The sequence below is a fragment of the Canis aureus genome, chromosome 7, assembly GCF_053574225.1.
Source record: "Canis aureus isolate CA01 chromosome 7, VMU_Caureus_v.1.0, whole genome shotgun sequence".
In the NCBI taxonomy this organism is placed as follows: domain Eukaryota; kingdom Metazoa; phylum Chordata; class Mammalia; order Carnivora; family Canidae; genus Canis; species Canis aureus.
In genome coordinates this window covers 68,362,702-68,374,015 of record NC_135617.1, presented here as the reverse complement: position 1 = coordinate 68,374,015, position 11,314 = coordinate 68,362,702, and positions in this window count along the sequence as shown.

The window sequence follows — 11,314 nt, the reverse complement described above, 5'->3', positions numbered from 1 at the left end:
TCATCCAATTGTGGAGATTCAGTTTGACACACGTACAACTAGCTACTGGCCCAAAGCCACACCGTGAGGCCACGATGTATGGTCCTGTGAGCACCCACAAGGGCAGGAGTGCTCCCGGAGCTGGGGGCGGGGTGGGAGGGGGCAGGGGAGGAGGGGCAGGCACCTGAGCTGGTATTTAAAGGCAAGGGTTTAGAAAGGCACAGATGATATGACTAACCCCCCCACGGTGCCCCAAACCCCAAAGATGGGAGCTTTGCAGGCACCCATCTTGTTCTGACAACTTTCTGGGTGTGATCTCTATAGAGTAAGCAACAGAGGCTCGGAAAGTCCCGCACCTTCCCAGGGCCAGCTGGCTTCACGCGTCCTCAGAGCCCCTCGCCCCATGCTGGCTTCCACCCAAGCTGCCCAGCACTGAACACTTAGGAGGACGGACTGACTAGAGTGAGAGACTCGGGGGAAGGGCAGAGGGAGAGGGAGAGACTCTCGAGTAGACCCTGCACTGAGCACAGTGCCAGACATGGGGCTTGGGGTTTGATCTCAGGACCCTGAGACCATGACCAGAGCCAAAACCAAGAGTTGGATGCTTAACAGACTGAGCCACCCAGGCACTGAGCGCTTATAAGTTTCTGTGAAATACTGTCAAGGGCTTTAAAAGCAAAAATCACTGATTTAATCTAATATCCCGTTGTATATTTATGAAGAAAACAAGGCCCAGAGCAGGGAAATCTCCTTCCCAGCCAGCCAGCTAATGGAGAGGCGACCAGTCCTAGCCGCTGAGGCCAGGTCGCACTGCCATCAGGCAGACGGAAGCCTGGCCGTGGACGGCCCCACCTGGCTTTCCAGCCCAGGCAGTTCACCGCCCCCGCACCCCCACACACACCCGTGCTCTCGGGCCTTGGCGCTCTTCCCTACGCAAAAGAAACCCTACAGCTAGGAGAGAAAGGTCTGGTCATAATCGGGGTCCCTGTTGCTCTGGGGGACAGGGCTGCAGGATGTGTTCCATCCCCTTGGCACCATTCAGAAGCCTCACAGCTGTGACTCGGGCCGCCCAGGCCGAGCACTGCGGGGCTCATCGTGCCTCGGGAGCCTGCCGGGTGCGTAGACGGACTGATTCCTGCCGTCGGGCCACAGGTAGAGCTGGCAGGAGGAGTGGGTTGAGGCAGCTCCAAGAAAGGAACGGATGCGGCCCCCGAGCTGCCCGCCCTGCTCGCCGCGCCTCCGTCTAGAAAGGGCTCTACACACACGTCTCTGGCAGGCCCCCCACGCCCCCTCTGTCATCTCAGCGAGGAGTGAGGTAGAGCCTCCCAGGCCTCCCCTCTCCGCCATCACACCCCCAGGTCCTCAGTGGTTCCCCTCAGACACCCTGTGGCCCAGGAAGCCGGGCGGCAGGGTGGCCCTTCGAGCAGTGGCCAGGCCACCGAGGAAGCAGAACTGCATGGACCGGAGCACGTCCCAGGGCAGCTCCAAACGCCCTCAGCCCTGGCCACCCCTGGCCTCCTACACTGACAGGCTGCCGGGTCCCACCGGCTCCTGGCACGCGGCCACTTTCAGAATGGACGTGGTCCAAGCTGTGTGGCTCCCACAGCACCAGCTGCCATCACCTAACACCCAAGGAGTACAGGGGTGCAAACTGGCCATTGCTCAGGGCCGTGTCTACACCTCTGCCATTCCGTCCTTCCGGACTCTGCTATTAGGAACATTATTTTAAGCAAGTCTTTTTTTTTTATAATTTTTTTTAATAATTTTTTTTAAATTTATTTATGATAGTCACACAGAGAGAGAGGGGGGCAGAGACACAGGCAGAGGGAGAAGCAGGCTCCATGCATCGGGAGCCCGACGTGGGACTCGATCCCTGGTCTCTAGGATCATGCCCTGGGCCAAAGGCAGGCGCTAAACCACTGCGCCACCCAGGGATCCCAGCAACTCTTTATCAGGTAAAAGAATTTCCCTAACACCACAAAATAGTTGTTATCCAGTACATGGGCCTGGGACGACTGCATGGCCATGAGGCTGGTGGGGACAGTACAGGGAGATTCCTAGGCCTACTTACAACAAAATAAATTCCAGGTGGCTCATATACTTAAAATGTAGAAAAAAAAAAAAATCCCAACAAAGCTAGAAGAAAATGGAGACTTTTTTCATAATCTTAGTACAACAAAGCTCTTTCCAAGCATGCTACAGAACTCTGAATCCATTTTTTAAAAGATTCATATATTCAACTATATAAAAATCAAACATTTCTGCAAAGCCCAGTGCACATTTAAAAAAATTGAAAATAATATTTTATCACATGTAACAAAGGACAAACTTGACAATAGCTATTAAAAAGTAACTGGGTTAATGGGATCCCTGGGTGGCGCAGCGGTTTGGCGCCTGCATTTGGCCCAGGGCGTGATCCCGGAGTCCCGGGATCGAATCCCACGTCAGGCTCCCGGTGCATGGAGCCTGCTTCTCCCTCTGCCTGTGTCTCTGCGCCTCTCTCTCTCTCTATCATAAATAAATAAAAATTTAAAAAAAATAAAATAAAAAGTAAACTGGAACGTTTAGTTCCAGGAAGATCAAGTAGACATACTTTTCCCTATTCTTCTTGCGAAGGACAAATAAAAGCCCCAGCCAAGACAATGGCACAGACAAAGCCCAAACAACAGTCTTCTCTCTCTAGCCAAAGGACCAGAAGAGAGGCAGCCTGGCAGGACAGAAAGATGTGAAGACACTGGGTACCTAGGTGCCTCAGTGGTTGAGCAACTGCCTCTGGCTCAGGGCGTGGTCATGGGATCGAGTCCTGTGTTGGGCTCCCCACAGAAGCTCCCTGCTTCTCCCTCTGTGTCTCTCATAAATAAATATAAAATAAATAAAATCTTTTTAAAAAATGTGAAGACACTAACTGCTGTACTCCACCCAAACAAGACAGAAAAACAGCTGTGCCCACCAGAGGCCAGCAGAGACCTCACTTTCTACCCTCACCAGGTTACCATAGGGGCCCACTTGCCCACCAGGATGGTACCAGAGGAGGCCTGGTGGAAACCCACTGTTGCCCAGCAGTACCAGGGCTATTCCTGAAAAATACAATAACCAAAACTGAAATCCCAGTGGACGGACAGGAAAGAGAATCCACCCACTAGAAGAACAATGGAGACGACCCAATCTGGACAGAAAGAGAACATAGACTGGGAGGAATGAATATAGAGTCTCAGGGACCCAGAACTCTTAACATAAGATCGAACATTTGTGTCATCAGAGTCCCAAAAGGTGGGGTGGGGGCGGGAGGGTTAAAAAAGCACCCAAAAAATAATGGCTGAAAACTTCTCAAATTTGGTGGGAGAAGTCAACCTGCAGATTCAAGAAGCTGAGTACACCCTAAGCCAGACAAACCGGAAAAAAATCCATCACACATCATATCCAAGATACATCAACCTTAACTTTCTGAAAATGAAAAACAACACATTTCTGAGTGCACGTTACGTTGCCTACAAGGGACAAGTAATGTGAATAACGGTGGATTTCTCAGCAGAGCTGTGGAGCCAGAAGGAAGTAGTGTATTTCTCGGGTGCTGAAAAAAACGAGCCAGGTCCTACAGCCTCCAGAGATATCCTTCAGGAATGAAGAAGAATCAAGACATCCTCAGATGAAGGACAAGAAAGGACTTAGCTGCCAGCAGACCTACCCTAAAAGAATGATGAAAAAGCTTTCCAAACAGAAAAAGGAAATGATGTAGGAAGGAGCTTTGGAACATCTTTGGAAGCTTTGGAGCTTTGGAAAGATGACCAAACGTTAAACAAAGATACGAGTAAACCCAAAAGATTTTCCCTCTCCTCTTCAGCTTTCTAAAGTGTTTGATAGTTGAAGCAAAAATCGAAATACAGTCTATTGTGTTTCTAAATATACGTAGAAGAAATATTTTAAATGATTATCTTTTAAATGGGGAAGGTAAAGGGACCAGTAGACTGTGGAGACTGTGGTGAGCTATGCATACATGTAATACCTAGGGAAGACACCAAAAAAGTTACACAAAGAGATAAACTCAAAAACGCTATGAGTAAATCAAAAAGTGTCACTTTTTTTCAAGTAACTCAAAGGAAGTCAGAAAAAAATACAAATATGAGAACAGAATAGCCAGAAAACAAAAAATGGCACATGTAAGCACTAACATCATAATTACACCTAATTAAATGGTCTAAAAACACCAATTAAAAGAGATTGGCAGAGTAAATTAAAAAATATGAACTATATGCTCTCAAGAAACACACCGCAAATAATAATATAAACAGGCCGAGAGCAAAAGGATAGAAAAAGAGACATAACACAAACCTCAATCAAAGGAGAGCAGGCGTGGTGGTGTTAGTATCTCATAGAGTTCAGAGCGGGAGAAAATTACAAGAGAGAGGGAGCTTTACCTAACAATACAGGGGCAGAGCGCCAAACACCAGGACTGCCAAGTACACAGAGCAAAACCCTGACTGAACTGAAAAGGGAAGTGGACAGATCCATAAACACTGCAGGCGGAAATGTGTCCTTCCAAAATTCCTAGGGTGAAGCCCTAACCCGGGGGGGGGGGGGCGGGGGGGCTGTACTTGAAGATAGAGCTTTTAGGAGGTAATTAAGGTTAAAGGAGCTCCTAGGGGTGAGGTCCCAGTCCAGTTGGACTGCTGGCCTTGCAGGCGGGGGGAGGGCAGGGAAGGGAGAGGGAGATCTCCAGGCACAGGCACAGTGGGAAGACCCAGGAGGACATAGTGGGAAGCGTCCCATCCACAAGCCAGGAAGTGAGTCCTTGTCAGAAACTGACCCTGCCAGTCTGGGACTTCCCAGCTTTCCAAACGTGAAAAACAAAGTTTTGTTTTTTAAGCCACCCAGTCTATGGTTAATTTGTATGGCAGCCTGAGAAGACGAATACAATAAATAGAGCTGGAGACTTCAACTCAACTAGAGACTATCAACAACTGATAGAACAACTAGAGAGAAGATCGTCAAGGATATATTAGAACCCAACACCATCGACCAACAGGATCTCACTGATATTTATAAAACAGTTTGGCCACAAAAGCACATTGCACATTGTTTTCAAGTGCCCATGGAACACATACCGAGATAAACTGATCCTGGGCCACAGAACAAACCTCAACAAATTTAAAAGAATTAGAAATCATACACAATGTGCTCTTGAACAACAACAGAATCAAAGTAAAAATCAGTAACATGAAGATAACAGGAAGTTCTCTAAACATTTGTAATAAATACGCTTCTACAAAACACATGAGTCAAAAAGAAAGCCTCAAGGGAAATCAGAATATACATTACACTGAATGAAAATGTACACAAATGTACACAAATCAAAATTTGTGGAACAAGGTAAAGTAGTACCAAGAGGGAAATTCACAGCACTAAATAAATGCATACATTGGGAAAGAAGAAAAGTCTTAAATCAATAGGCTAAGCCTCTATCCTCAAGAGCCTTGAAAAAAAGAGAATAAAGCCAAAGCAAGGAAAAGGAAAGAAAAGGAAAGATAAAAACAAATCAACGGAAACGCTTGGGGGGCTTAGTGGTTGAATGTCTCCTTCGACTCAGGTTGTGATCCTGGTGTCCCGGGATTGAGTCCCACACTGGGTTCCCTGCCTGGAGCCTGCTTCTCCCTCTGCCTGTCTCTGCTTCTCTCTGTGTGTCTCTCATGAATAAGTAAATAAAATCTTTAAAAAACCCAAATCAATGAAAATGAAACACAAAAATTGGGAAAGTATCAACGAAGCAGAGGTTTTTAAATGAAATGACCAATAAAACTGACAAACCTGTAGCCAAACTGACCAAAAAAAAAAAAAAGAGAGAGATTACCAATATTAAGAATGAAACAAGGACTCACTACAGACCCTATAAACACCAAAAGGATGTGAGTACTTTGCACAACCCTACACATAAATTTGGGAATTTAGACAAAATAGACCAATTCCTCAAAAATTATATACTACCATAACTCACTCAATGTGAAATAGATAATTCAAATAGCATTATAAATATTGGATCTATAATTTTTAAAAATTTCCAAAACCAGATAAATTCTCTGGAGACTCCTACCAAATGTTTAAAGAATAATTAACACCCAACACTACACAATCTGTTCCAGAAGACAGAAGAGGAGGAACACTTCCTAATTCATTCAATGAGCTAGTATTACCCTGATACTAAACCAAAGTACAAAAAAAAAAAAAAAAAAAAAAAAAAAAAGGCCCTATGGATTAATACACCCCATGAGTATAGGCACAAAAAAATCAGTAACAAAATAGTAGCAAACAGGGGATCCCTGGGTGGCTCAGCGGTTGAGCGTCTGCCTTCAGCCCAGGGTGTGATCCTGGAGACCTGGGATCGAGTCCCACATCGGGCTCCCTGCATGGAGCCTGCTTCTGCCTCTGCCCGTGTCTCTGCCACCCCCTCCCCCGTGTCTCTCATGAATAAACAAATAAATAAATATTTTTTAAAAACCCAAAATAATAGCAAACAGAATTCAGATATATAGGGGCACTGGGTGGCTCAGTCCATTAAGCATCTGCCTTTGGCTCAGGTTATGATACCAGGGTCCTGGGATGGAGCCCCATGCCTCTGCTCATCAGGGAGCCTGCTTCTCCCTCTCCCTCTGCCTGCTGATCCCCCTGTTTGTGCGTGCATGTGCACTATCAAATAAATAAAATCTTTTTTTAAGATTTTATTTATTTCTTCATGATAGACATAGAGAGAGAGAAGCAGAAACACAGAGAGAGGGAGAAGCAAGCTCCCCATAGGGAGCCTGATGCGGGACTCAATCCCCAGACCCCAAGATCACAACCTGAGCCAAAGGCAGATGCTCAACCACTGAGCCACCCAGGTGTCCCAATAAAATATTTTTCTAAAAAAGAATTCAAATATATAACAAGAATTATACACTATAACTAAAGGAAGTTAATTCTGAGGATACAAGGCTGGTCAATACTTGAAGATCAGTCGATATAATCTGACATATTAACAATCTAAAGAAAAAAATTCCCATTAACTATTGATGCAGAGAAAAACACTGACAAAATTCAGTACCTATTCATGATGAAAAAAAAAAAACTCTCAAGAAAATGGAAATAGAGGGTGAATAATAGCTCCCTAAAGATGTCCACATCCTAGTCAACAGAACCTATGATTATGTTACCTTAAATGGCAAAAGATAATTTGCAAATCTGATTCAATCTTGTAATGGGGAGATTACCCTGGATTATGTGGATGGGCCTTAAATCCAGTCATAAGTATCCTTGTAAGAGAGAGGCAGAGGGAGTTTAGATACACACAGAAGATCATGTAACTCCATGTGACCATGGCAGCAGACATTAGAGTAATGCAGCCACAAGCCAAGGAATGCCAGCAGCCACTAGAAGCTAGAAGAAGCAAGAAGAGATTCTCCCCTAAAGTCTCCAGTGGTAGCACAGCTTTCCCCACAGTTTGATTTTTGACCTTCAGAACTGTGAAAGACTATATTTCTGGTTTTGTTAAGCCACTCAGTTTGTGTGAATTGGTTGCAGCTACCATAGGAAACTAATTCCTCCCTGGAGCCTCATGCAGCTTAATTTTAGCCTGTAAGATTCACTGTGGACTTCTCACACCCAGAACTGTAGATAATAAATTTGCCTTGTCTCGAGACATTAAATTTGTGGTACTTAACACAGACAGGGATTTCTTCAACTTAAGAACATTTACAAAAACCTACAACCAATATTATATTTCTTTGTGAAAAACTGAATGTTTTCCCCTTAAAACTAGGAACAAGAAAGGGATTCCACTATTATCAGTCTTAAAATTCTGGGAGTTCTGTCAGTGCAATAAGGCAAGAAAAGGAAATAATAGGCATCAATATCAAAAAAGAAATAAATCTGTCCCTATCTGCAGATCACATGATTATCTATGTAGAAAATTCCAAAGAATCTACAAGAAAATTATTAGAATGAGTTAAGATCACAGAATATAAAATAAACATGCAGAAGTCCATTCTATTTGTAGAAATGAACATGTGGACACCACAATTAAAAATAAAACACCATTTGTAATCACACACACAAAAAAGAAATTCTTAGATGTAAATCTAACATGTTCCAGACTTAAATAATAAAAACTACACAGTCCTAGGGTTCCTGGCTGGCTCAGTCAGAAGAGCATGTGACTCTTGATCTCAGGATTTTAAGTTCTGGGTGTTGAGATTACTAAAAAAAAATAAAACTTAAAAAAAAATCTACACAGTCCTGATGAAAGACTTTAAGATCTAAATAACTTGAGAGATATACCATACTCATGGACTGGAACTTTCAACTTAGTAAAAATGTCAATTCTCCCCAAATTGATACACAGGTTTAATATAATATCTATCAAAATTCCAGCAAGGTTGTATTTTTTTGGTAGATATAGACAAGATTAGTCCATAGAAAGGCAAAGAAACTAGAATTGCTTAAAAAAACAAAACAAAAAAAAAACAAAACACTGAAAAAGAATAAAATGGGAAGAATCATTCTACTCAATTTCAAGACTTATTATATAGTTACAGTAATCAATACTGTGTTGCATGGAAGAGAGACAGGCACATACATCAGTGGAATGGAATAGAAAACCCAGAAAGAGACCCAGACAAATACACCAACCTTTTTTTTTTTTAATTTATTTACTTGTTTATTCAGAGAGAGAGAGAGAGGCAGAGACACAGGCAGACTCCATGCCCAACGTGGGACTCGATCCCGGGCCTCCAGGATCACACCCCGGGCTGCAGGCAGTGCTAAACCGCTGCACCACAGGGTCTGCCCACACCAACCTTATTAAATGCAAAAACAAGAGAGAAAAGGTAGCCTTTTCAATAAATGATACTGGAGCAATTGGACATCCATAGACAAGTGGGGGAAAACAAAGTAACTCAACCAAGTCTCATGCCTTACAGAAAATTAACTCTAAATGGATCATAAACTTAAATGTAAAACACAAAATGATACTTTTAGCAAAAAAACATAAAAGGAAATCTGAGCAGCACCAGTGGCGCAGTGGTTTAGCGCCACCTGCAGCCTGGGGTGTGATCCTGGAGACCCCAGATCGAGTCCTACAGTCCTACATCAGGCTTCCTGGATCCTGCTTCTCCCTCTGCCTGTGTGTGTGTGTGTGTGTGTGTGTGTGTGTGTCTATGAATAAATAAAAATAATAATAATAAGGAAATATTTAAGATCTAGGGCCAAGCACAGAGTTCCTAAGCTTGATGGCAAAAGCACAATCAATAAAAAGGAAACTTGATAAATTGGACTTCATCAAAATTAAAACTTTTGTGCATCAAAGGACACTATAAAGAAAGTAAAGAAAGTATCCACAGAACAGGAGAATATATTTTCAAATCATTTACCTCACAGGGTCTACTATCCAGAATATATAAAGAACTCCTACAACCCAACAACAACAACAAAAAACCAATTCAAAAATGGGCAGGGATGCCTGGGTGGCTCAGGGGTTTGAGAGTCTGCCTTCTGCCTAGGGCATGATCCCTGGAGTCCCAGGATCTAGTCCCACATCAGGCTCCCCACAGGAGGCCTGCTTCTCCCTCTGCCTGTATCTCTTCCTCTCTCTCCTGAATAAATAAAATCTTAAAAAAAAAGGGGGGGGGGAGAACTAAAATAAACATCTTCCCCCAGAAGAGATACAAACACCCAAGAAAACATTAAAAGATGCCCAAGATCATTAACTATCAGGGAAATGGAAATCAAACCACAGTGAGATTTCACTTCACACCCACCAAAATTTCTGTAATTTAAAGAAAAAAATCAGTGTTAGTGGAAAAGTGAAGGCACTGGAACCCCTCACACACTGCTGGTGGGAATGTAAAAATGATGCAGCCACTGTGTAAAACAGGTTAGTAGTTTCTCAGTAAACCAAGAAATACCATACAACCCACCAATTCCATTTCTGGGTATAAGCACTGAAAATAAGTATTCAAACAAAAACTTATACCGTACACAAATATTCACAGGAGCACTATTCACAAAAAGCCAAAAGGTGAGGGTTGCCTGGGTGGTTCAGTTGGTTGTCAGACTCTTGGTTTCAGCTCAGGTCATGATCTCAGGGGCATGGGATCAAGCCCCGTGTCCGGCTCTGCAGTCAACAGGGAGTCTGCTTGAGATTCTCGCTCTCCCTCTGCCCCTTTCCTGCTGGTGTGCACCTGTGCACCTGCATGTGCTCTCTCTCTCTCAAATAAACCTTTAAGAAAAAAAATTCATTGAAACAAAAAGCAGAGTAGTGGGTGCCAGAGGCTCGGAAGAGGGAAGAATAAAAAGTGAGAGGTTAATGGGTGTTTGATTTCCTTTTGAGGTAATGAAAATGTTCTATGGTAAATTTTATGTGTATTTTCCCCACAATGTTAAAAATATATATCCGTCAAGCCAGGGGCAAGATGAAATGGAGCTAGCTTTCGTTATTTAGGAAAATAGCTTTCCTTATTCAGGATCCCTGTGTCCTCTGTGTGGAAGCACAAGAAAGTCAACTCAAAATTTGTAAGAAATGGGTCATTCCAGATCTTAACGATGAAGCATAAAGCAAGGTTCCACTGTCCGCTCAGTGTCTGCAGCCACCGCCCAGCAGTCCTTCTCATAGATGTCCCTGCAGAGCACTTCTGGCTCTATGAAGAGGCTTCCAAACTGTGGATTTTTTTTAAAAAGATTTTATTCATGAGAAACAGAGAGAGAGATGCAAAGACACAGGCAGAGGGAAAAGCAGGCTCCCTGTAGGGAGCCCGATGTGGGACTCGATCCTGGGACCCCAGGATCATGCCTGAGCCAAAGGCAGACACTCAACCACTGAGCCACCCAGACATACCTAAGATCTGGGCTTTTAAGAAATTCAAACCCATCATTGCAGATTGGAGAACCCATCTGGGCAAGTTTTGCTGTTGATGAAACACGCCCCTTTCCTAGGCTTCCCCATCCTGAGGGGGGTCTCTCCAGGCCCTCCAGCCTGTCACAGCCACTCTGGTGACCCGGCTGCATCCCCCTTCTGGGTTATCCTTTTAGAAAGGAAGTCAGTTAAGAACAAACCCGGGGCTGATGGAACTCAGATGCCTCTTCTGCGTCCTTCCTGGATTCTGTGTCACACATGGCTCCCTCCATTCTCAAAATGGTAAGAACATTGTTCCCTTCACATTACCTTGACAGCCCATAAGGGAATGTTCATTTCCCCTTGACTGATATTTAAAGGGGGCCAAGCCTAAGGGCAACATGTTCCTCACCTTGCCACCCTAGATGGGACTGGTCGGTTTGCAGTCAGCTGGAGGAGGGTAGGCTGCATCTCTCCAGT